General features: G+C 39.8%; 1 pseudogene; it reads left to right on the plus strand.

Moving 5' to 3' along the window:
• The first annotated feature begins 387 nt into the window (after positions 1-387).
• LOC112396627 (40S ribosomal protein SA pseudogene) lies at positions 388-1,503 on the plus strand (annotated as a pseudogene).
• Positions 1,504-10,171: the final 8,668 nt, after the last annotated feature.

Genomic DNA, 10,171 nt, shown 5'->3' on the forward strand with positions numbered 1-10,171 from the left:
CTAGGCTGGAAAGAATAAGTTCAGATCACTGTATTTAACAACCATTCATCATAAATTCCATTTTTCATTTGGTAGGGAAATGACAGAAACTCACTCTCTCCTGGTTACAGCAATTCAGAGCAAAAAACCTTCTAGTTATACTATCAGGCCAAACTCTAAATTTTAGGCCCCTTTGGAATTTTTCACTCTTGCTTTTACCCCACCGAGGTGGGGCACTAAAGAATGCAGTCAGGGACCCACACCGTTAGGTGAGCTCCTCCCAGCCTGGCCATTCCCAGTGTGACCTTTCACCAGGTCCCTGGCATAAGGCAGTGTGTCGTCTCCTGGAGCAAAGCCAGAATGTAAGATGAAAAGCCACATGTGGAGGATGACGCAAGGGAAATAATCATGACCCTCATACTGAGAGCCAGAAAGAAATCTGAGGTCTTAAGCACGCTGGTTCCTAAGCCTGGGGGTTTTACTCAGCATAAAACTCCCTTAACATTTTATTTTGTAGGGCTTCCAGACACCGAACGGTGAGCATACTAACAGTCAAACTTTGGGTGTACCACTCTGCACTACCCACAGAGGGGTCTAGATGGTGTTGTCCTGGGTTTCCATAATAACTTAAAGGGAACGTTTCACAATAACTAGAGCCTTTGATGTCCCACAAATGAAGGAAGAGGATGTCCTTAAATTCCAAGCAGCAGGAATCCACTTAGGTGGCACCAACCTTGACTTCCAAATGGAACAATACATCTCCTAAAGGAAAAGTGATGGCATCTACATTATAGAGCTGAAGGGGACCTGGGAGAAGCTTCTGCAGATGGCTTGTGCCATTGTCACCATTTAAAAACTGACTGATCAGTGTCATATCTTCCAGGAACACTGGCCAGAGGGCTGTGCTGAAGTTTGCTGCTGTCACTGGAGCCACTCCTATTGCTGTCCGCTTCACTCCTGGAATCTTCACTAACCAGATCCAGGCAGCCTTCCAGGGGCCGCGTCTTCTGGGGGTTACTGATCCCAGGGCTGACAACCAGCCTCTCACAGAGGTGTTGTACGTGAACCCACCTACCACTGCTCCCTGTAACACAGACTCTCCTCTGCGCCCTATGGACACTGCCATCCTTGCAGCAACAAGGGAGTTCACTCAGTGGGTCTGAGGTGGTGGATCCTGGCCCAGGGAGTTCTGCACATGCATGGTACCATCCCGTGTGCACACCGCGGGAAGTCACGCCTGATCTCTGCTTCTACAGAGGTGCTGGAGAGACTGAAAAGGAAGAGCAGGCCATGCTGAGAAGGCCATGGCCAAGGAGGAACATCAGGGTGAATGGACTGCTGCAGCTCCCAAGTTCACTGTATTCTACCCGCGGTCGCAGATGGGTCTGAAGGCGCAGGTGCCTCTGTGCCTGCCCAGAAGTTCCTGCACAAGACGGGAGCCCTCAGCCCGCCACTGAGGACTGGTCTGCAGCTCCCACTGCTCAGGCCACTGAAAGGGTAGGAACAACCACTGAGTGGTCTTAAGCTGTTCTTCCCCAAGCTTTTAAGCAGAAAACAGAAATAAGGTAGATAGAAAATAAACATCCATTTCTTTAAAAAAACAAAACAAAAAACAATTCTGGGTATAAAGTGTTTGTACTATTCAACTTAAGGGCCCATTGAGTCCAACAAACATTTTTTTAGTTCCTACTATGTGATGGCAATGCTGAGTGCTAAGAGCACAGATAGGAATACAATGACACATAACAAACATTGGGACATTCTATAACAATGTCTTATGGAGAACAAATAGTTTTAAAATCACTGCCATGCCTTACATATACTATTTCAGTTAAGCCTCAAAAGCCTCTATAAGATTGGTATGATTACTCCTGTTTTCTCAAGGGAAGAGCTTGAAGCTCAATGATTAAACAACGTGCCTGTTTGTACAACTGGTAATTGCCACAGGCCAGGTCCAAATCCAGGCCAAATATGTGTCTTCTACTATATATAGAATAGATAACTAACAAGATCCTACTGAATAGCACAGGGAACTCGATTCAGTACTCTGTAATGACCTATGTGGGAAGAGAATCTAAAAAGGAGTGGATATATGCGTATGTAGAACTGACTCACTTTGCTGTACAGCAGAAACTAACACAACATTGTAAATCAACTATAATGCAATGAAAAAAAATTAATTAAAAAAAGTGTGTCCTTCTCACCAGGCTAGTCTCTTCCCCCATCCCTCCCAAATACAACTGAAAGACAGTATACTCAAAGATTAACCCCCATAGTAATATCATATCTTTGGGGCCTGTAACAGCTTGGTCTCTCACAAGTTGAAGTAACTACTTCAGCAAACAATAACAATGACTTATTGAATGTCTACTATACCCAAGTACTTATCATATATGATCTCCAGTGTCACAATTATCCTGTAAGGCACGTATTATTAATATTACCATCCCCGTTTGACAAATAAAGAAACTAAGTCTCAGGGAAATTAATTGCATTGGCCAAAACCATACAAGTACTAAAGGAAAGAGTCAACACTGGAACCCATTTAGCTCCGAAGTCAATACTCTTTCAACTAACCATTCTGCCTTGAAAAACAAAGACTCTGAAATCAGAGTAAATTCTGGATTTAATATCGGGCCCAGACCTTCCTGGGGAGGGGGCAGGAACTTCTTACTTGATTACCTAGCAGAAGGGGATGGGTTTGGAAGAAGAAACCCATTAAGCCATGTGTAAGAAATAACGAACCAACCAGATTTCAAGTTAGAGGATGGAAGGCTCCACAAGCATCAGGAGAGGATCAGAGGCCCCCAGTGAATAAAATATGGATTAACACTGCTGAGAATAGTGAGAAGCACAGAAACCTGTAGCCAAAAAAATCTGACTTTGAATCCTGGCTTTGTTGCTTACTATCTGCGTAATTTTAAGCAAGTTATTTCAATCTCTTTGGACCTCATTATTGTTTTTGTATCTGCCGATGTAGATTATTCAATTTGCTAATGTGAAGTGCTTTGCAAAAAAGAGTCAACAGTTTTAAGAAACTGCAATGTGCCAGGACCTGAACTAGAGTTGGAAGTTGTGATGAAATTGTGAAAAGATTACATGCAAAACCCCCTTAACACTAACAAGAACCATGAGATCATTTTTAATAGTACCCTTTTTTCAAGAGAAGGAAACTGAGATCCGGAGAAATGAAGTACTTTGGCCAAGGTCATAGAGCCAGTAAGTGTTAGAGCTATGATTTGAAGCCAGGAGCCGGACTCTAGAGACTACACTTTTACTCCCTGTACTGGGATGCTCTGGGAAGCCAGGGAACAGCAGCAGGAGCAGGACTGGAACACGTCACTTCTGAAAGTTGGTACTCAAGTTAAAGCTAAGAAGCCTAGGGCTTCCCTGGTGGCGCAGTGGTTGAGAGTCTGCCTGCCGATGCAGGGGACACGGGTTCATGCCCCGGTCCGGGAAGATCCCACATGCCGTGGAGTGGCTGGGCCCGTGAGCCATGGCCGCTGAGCCTGCGCGTCCGGAACCTGTGCTCCGCAACGGGAGAGGCCACAGCAGTGAGAGGCCCGCGTACCGCAAAAAAAAAAAAATAATAATAATAAAATAAAAAGGAATTATTAATATTACTTAAAATTTTCACTGTATTAGGGCTAGGAGAAACAGGTATAAACATTCAGTAGGACTCTTTAGGTTGTAAATGACCAAAAACTCACACCAGATTGAGCAAAAAGTGAAATTGGCTCACACCACTGAAAAATCCAGAGGGAGATTTTCCTGGCTTTCATCTAAACCTGATCCAGAGGCACCCACCATCTGCCTCCAGCTCTTAGCCTTACTTCCCTCCATACTGTACGCCACAAGGAGGCAATGTGCCAGTCAGCAACTTCATGCCCACATTCTCCCAGGTTTCGGTCTAGCAAAACAGTCAGTTCTTCCTGGTGGCTCCCATCTGAGCTTGGGGCTTTGGAACAACTTAGGTCATGGGCCCAGCCCCGAAACAACGTTATTAGGAATGGCAACTATGTGAGGTGATGGATGTGTGGATTAATTTCATTGTGGTAGTCATTTCATAATGTATATGTCTATCAAATCATTATTTTGTACAGTTTAAGTGTATACAACTTCTCATAAAACTGAGGGAAAATAAAGGCATTAAAATAAACAATGTTATTAGGAGGACTTAATACTCTGGCCAGGACTGAGTCACATGATCTATTCCAGGCGGAGCCCCACCAACTACATGGGAAAGAAATGGTTCTCTAAAGGACATTTGGGTAGAGCTCCGAAATAAGGAGGAGCAGAAAAAACAAATACCTATTAGAAGATAAAATAAAATCTTTGTAACAAACTAATAAGAACAGAACACCAAAACAGATATTTTCATATATTATTTTGAGTGGGCAATTTGGCAAATACACGTTCCTTTTGCCCAATTCTACTACGAGAAATGTATCCTATACATAAATCACACCAGTGTGCAAGGATGATATTTAGAGGATGATCACTGAAGCATCAGTTGTAATAGCAAAACACTGTCCATTAATATGAAAGTTGTTTAATTATTACATTCATAGGGAAAACACTGCACAATTATGTTTTAATAAGGTAGATCTACATGTTCTGATATGGATATAAGTCTACGATATGCTGTAAAGGGAACAAAGCAAATTGCAAGAAGATAGGTAAATTTGGTCCTGCTTATGTAGATACATTAAAAAAAATCTGGAATAATGTCCAAAAAATGAATAATACTGTTTATTGCTCAGGAATAAGTACTAGGGAGTTAGGAGTGGCAGGAAGAAGACATTTAGTTTCACTTTATATCCCGTGGGATTTTAATTTGTTTACCTAAATACACACGATTTTTATTACTTTAAAAAGTCTAAAAATCACCTGTTCATTTGACTGTCTATTAACATGACTCACAGTTTGCACCACTGGCTCTAAAGGAGCAAAAATGTTTGCTTTATATGTGCTGAAGAAATTTATTAAATTACTAAAAACGTGTAAATGGGATTTCACCACGAGATTCTACATACTTCCAAAAAGTATACAAATCTTAAGAAGCAGTGTAATATTTTCATGCTAATCTAGCAAATCATCTGGGCTACTGAATCAACTAGGTTCGTTTATTTACTTTGTTTATCGGTCAGACCAGCCCATCACAGGATTTTGCCACTATAAATTGGCCCCTGGACTGACTCCTTCAGGCAGGAAGCAACTCCATCAAACCCAATAATTAATCAGGCACTCCTCCTCCGTATGTCGCGATGACAATTCATTAAAGCAATGCATATGGCTCTTACCTACATGTGCTAGCTTTTTGCTTTTATTCATGGTTCAACAAATTTATGAACCTTAGGACCAGTGGAACAAAGAAAAATTAGTACAGAAGATATTATAATTAGGCTGACAGTTTAAAATTAGAAAAGCAAAACTGAAATTGAGAAGAGATGTTGCCATTAACAGTAGAATTCATGACACAGCAAACAGCTTTGGATGGCCTTCTATGTGCAAGGTACAAGGTTAAACTCTAGAAACATGAAGAGATACATATGTCATTGTCTGTGCCCATAGTCTTACTTTTTGTTTGAAGAGATAGCACATGTATTGAAAAAAAAATAAGTAATGGTATAAGGTTATCGCTGGCTAGTGCCATATATTTCTATTTATCAAGATTCCCATTTAAGATGTATAAAGCAACTTAGGAGTCATGAGTAAGTGAAATATATCATACTGTATATATTATATATACTGTAAGAACTATCACTAAACGTAGAGTATTGTTATGGACTGAATGTTTGTGTTCCCCCAAAATTCATATGTTGAAATCCTACTGCCCAATGTGATGGTGGTGTTGGGAGGTGGGGCCTTTGGGAGGTAACAGGTCATGAGTGTGGAGCCCTCATGAATAGGATTAGTGCCCTTATAAGAAAAGACATGAGAGCTTGCTCCTGCTCTCTGCTCTTTACTCCACGTGAAGGATACAGTGAGAAGTAGCAGCCTGCAACCCAGAAGAGGACTCTTACCAGATTCTGACCATGCTGGCACTCTGATCTTAGACTTCTAGCCTCCAGAACTGAGAAATTTCTGTTGTTTATAAGCCACTCAGTCTATAATGCTTTGTTATTGCAGCCCAAACTTATATAATACAAATATATAGAAGTTAACCATATCATTTTATAAAATAAGAAATGAATAAATTGAATTGACAATGCTTTGGTAACTTAGGTATTAATAATATAATTTCCAAATGATTTGTTTTAAAATATACACAAGAAGTACAAAACCAAAACAATGATTTTGAATCAACACTGTGAGTGACATAACATATGACAATAATCATAATCACAATCATAGCTAAGACTTGCCTGGTATTTATTATGTGCTAGGTACTATTCTAAGTTATATATAAATACATATTTCATCCTCACGACAATTCCATGATGCAAGTAATTTATTATTTTTTTTTTTTTGCGATACGTGGGCCTCTCACTGCTGTGGCCTCTCCCATTGTGGAGCACAGGCTCCGGACGCGCAGGCTCAGCGGCCATGGCTCATGGGCCCAGCCACTGCCATGGCATGTGGGATCTTCCTGGACCGGGGCACGAACCCATGTCCCCTGCATCGGCAGGCGGACTCTCAACCACTGCGCCACCAGGGAAGCCCGCAAGTAATTTATTATCCCTACTTTATAGATGAGAAAACTGAGGTGCTGAGAAATTAATTAATTTACCCAAGGCAAGTGTCAGGGCCAGACTTCAAAACTAGGCAGTCTGACTTCAGAGTCTACACCCGAAAATACTATGGTGAACGTACAATATGTATTCTCTAAATTATCACTTTGTTCATATTTTTAAGGAGAAAATAGAAGGCAAAGAATAGTAAAGATACGGTTTCTTCCTCTATTCTGGAATTCTGCACTTCCTTTGTAGCCTCAAGCCATGACTTGCACATAATAGACAATCGATAAATACCTGTCCTATGAATGGTTGAGCTCTAGGACTGGGAGAATAGTATTTGTGATCCATATTCCCCACCTGTCTTCAAAACTCCTGACCACATGACTAGTATCCTAGTAGAGAGTGTGGCTCTCTTCCCAGAGTTCCAAGCAAGAAGCAGAAAGAGTGTCTGCGAAAGTCTGTAATAAGCAAAGCACAGTCTGGGACTCAGCCCTGAAACTTTTCAGTTATATAACCTTGGGTAAGTCGATCCACTCCTCTTGGAAATGAATGTTCACATTTTTCAAATGGAAGAGTTGGATTAGATGATTTTAAAACTGTGCTCAGAAGGAAGGAAAAAGGGGAAGCATATGAACAGGTGGAACCTCTTTGGCTTCAAGGAGAGTAGCTCCCCTTAAACCTGCTTTACATATTAAGTATATGAGATTTGGTCTGAACAAAAGAACTCAAGGCTTTACAAAATTTGAAAACCACTGGATTTGATCAAATTCTTAAGTACTGTCTCATTTCAAATTTTCTATCCCCTTGACTGCACAGGCACGCTCCAATATGTCAGACTATTTTTCTCTTCCGACCTGTTCAAGAGACATTTTAACTGAATCTTAGAATTCTTTCCATCATTACAATTCTGGATCTATCCTTTCACAAAAGAAATTGATTTTTTTCCCTCCACCCACATTTATCAGTCCATTTTTGGGGAGCTCGCCTTGCCACATCCTTAAATAGGTAAATAGGATAACTGTGGTAATTGCCTGACCTGCAAAGTGTGTAGAACTTCAAGGTTAATGCTCTTGGCACAAGATTTTCGCTACAAACAGCAGAATTCTTCCAACCCTTTGCTGAGGCATCGGTTCAATAATAAGAGAAAATCATGGTATGTATTGAATTACTCAAAAGAGAATTATCAGAGAGTCCCCTGATGGTCTAACCATGGCTAAACTGTATTCCAAAAAGAACTGGTCTTAAAGAGCTTCAGGAAAGGTCTTCACTAGCGATATAGTAGAAAAGCCAAATATTTAACAACAACAATAAAACAAATTATATATCCAAGAATTGGTACACTCCTACCCCAAATGTTGTGTTAATTCCTTTTGTTTAATTTTATAATTTTGAACTTCCACATGAATGAAAAGAATTGTTACTATTAAGCCTATTCATTCTCTGAAATTCCTTTAGTCAGTTTTCATTAAGGACTGTCAAATACATACATCATTTAGGGACTTTTAAATCTAAATTTTATTGAAGATATATTGCATATGGTTTAATATTTCAGTTCAGCAATGGCCCTCAGCAATAAGCATTACTCCAAGAGTGGGATTAATTAAATATTCCAGCAAACACAGTGATCCAAATAGGAAAGAAAAATTCTGGGCACTGAGCCCAGAGTCCCCACCCTCTCTTATGGCGTGCTTCATCTCTCTCTCAGATAAACGAGACAACCAACAAATCTTTCGTCATTATTAGTGAATGTGTAGATGTGCGATAAATGATCAAATTCCTCTTCCGGGTCGCCTAGTAAATTTTTTAAGCAGAAAAAAATTGCACAAAATTAAATTGGTCCATAAAAGGATATTTTCAAAATCAGGAGAAATATAGTTGTCAGAAATAAAACATAACTCTCCATGATAATCAGCAGTTTTCTTTTAACTTGACTTTACCACTCCTCCAGTGACAGGTGGGAAATGCTACTATTCTATATAAATCTGTCTTTGTTATGTTATGAAGTTTTAAAGTATTTCAACTTTGTATGTTATAGTAAATATGAATCGCAGCTCCACAGAAACCAGAGATTCTGAGCACACTCACGTTCTGGTCCCACAGACATTACTGGTTTTGCACTCATCAGTTAAGGCTGATGATAGTCCAACCTTGAATCTTAGCTTTACGCCTGAACTACTTTGGTGTTCCTTACCTTAAACTCTTCATTCCCTCTCTCTCTCAGCTCTCAGCAGCAGTTACTTGGTATCAAAATAGGTGCATCTAGCCCAATCAAATAGGACCTAGCAACAACATTTCCTGTCATCACCAAATCTGCATTTCAGGGATGCAATGTACCTTAAGTCTTCTATCAAAGAGCCCTTTTGGTTCCGTGAGGAAGCTGTTAATAAGGCAAAAAGCTTTGAAACTAGAGCAGCTGATGCAACAAAAAGTAAAAGAGCAGCAGGAGCATGACATCTATGAAGCCTAAATGATGTTCAGAGCACAATCAAGTACATTACATAATCTTAATTTTATCTTTCCAATAAATTGGTAAGGTGGTTGGTTATGGTCTTAAGGAAGTCACTTCTGTGAACTTCAGAATCCTCACCTTTCAAATGGAGATGTTTCGGGCTTCCCTGGTGGCGCAGTGGTTGAGAGTCCGCCTGGCGATGCAGGGGACGCGGGTTCGTGCCCTGTTCCGGGAAGATCCCACATGGAAAAAAAAAAAGATAAAATGGAGATATTTCACAGGATTTTTGTGAGGCTAGAACAAAGTAATATGTAAAGTACTTTGTTCAGAGTACTCAATAAATGGTAGTCAGTTTTTATTAGTAGTAGTATTGTTATTACAAATAGAGGAAACAATCGCTTAGGGAAAGTAACCAGACCAAGGGCATTCAGTGAATAGACTTTATTGAGTACCTGCATTGGGCTGTGAATATAAAAATGCATAAGATCCCATCTCTGCCTTCTATCTAGGAACTCACACTCACTCTTAGTAAGAAAGCAAACAAAATCTAGAACCAAATGCTCTTTTCACTCCATTCTGATGCAAATCTAGAAAGGAAGAGGTAAACTGAGACCCATGTCAACTATTTCTCATATGAAAAACATTCTTCATATGCACTAAATTTCTTTCACTGTGCTTAAGGGTACTCTAATTCAGTGTGCCCTCCCCAACCTGTCTCCCCTTCATAATCAGGAAATCTTTATATACAAACTACTATACTATATATAAGATAGACAACTAATAAGGATACTGTATAGCACAAGGAACTCTACTCAATACTCTGTAATGACCTATGGGGAAAAGACTCTAAAAAACAAAGTGGATATATGTATATATATAACTGATTCACTTTTCTGTACACCTGAAACTAGCACAACATTGTAAATCATCTATATCCCAATTTAAAACAAACAAAAAAAATACAAAAAACAAACAAACAAAAGAAATAAGACAATTTCAACTCCCCTCATTTTAGAGATAAGAAAGAAAAAAAAAGTTCCCTTTCCCTAATTTTTTCCTAAGT

The sequence above is a fragment of the Neophocaena asiaeorientalis genome, unplaced genomic scaffold (genome assembly GCF_003031525.2).
Source record: "Neophocaena asiaeorientalis asiaeorientalis breed wild unplaced genomic scaffold, Neophocaena_asiaeorientalis_V1.1 scaffold581, whole genome shotgun sequence".
Lineage (NCBI taxonomy): Eukaryota > Metazoa > Chordata > Mammalia > Artiodactyla > Phocoenidae > Neophocaena > Neophocaena asiaeorientalis.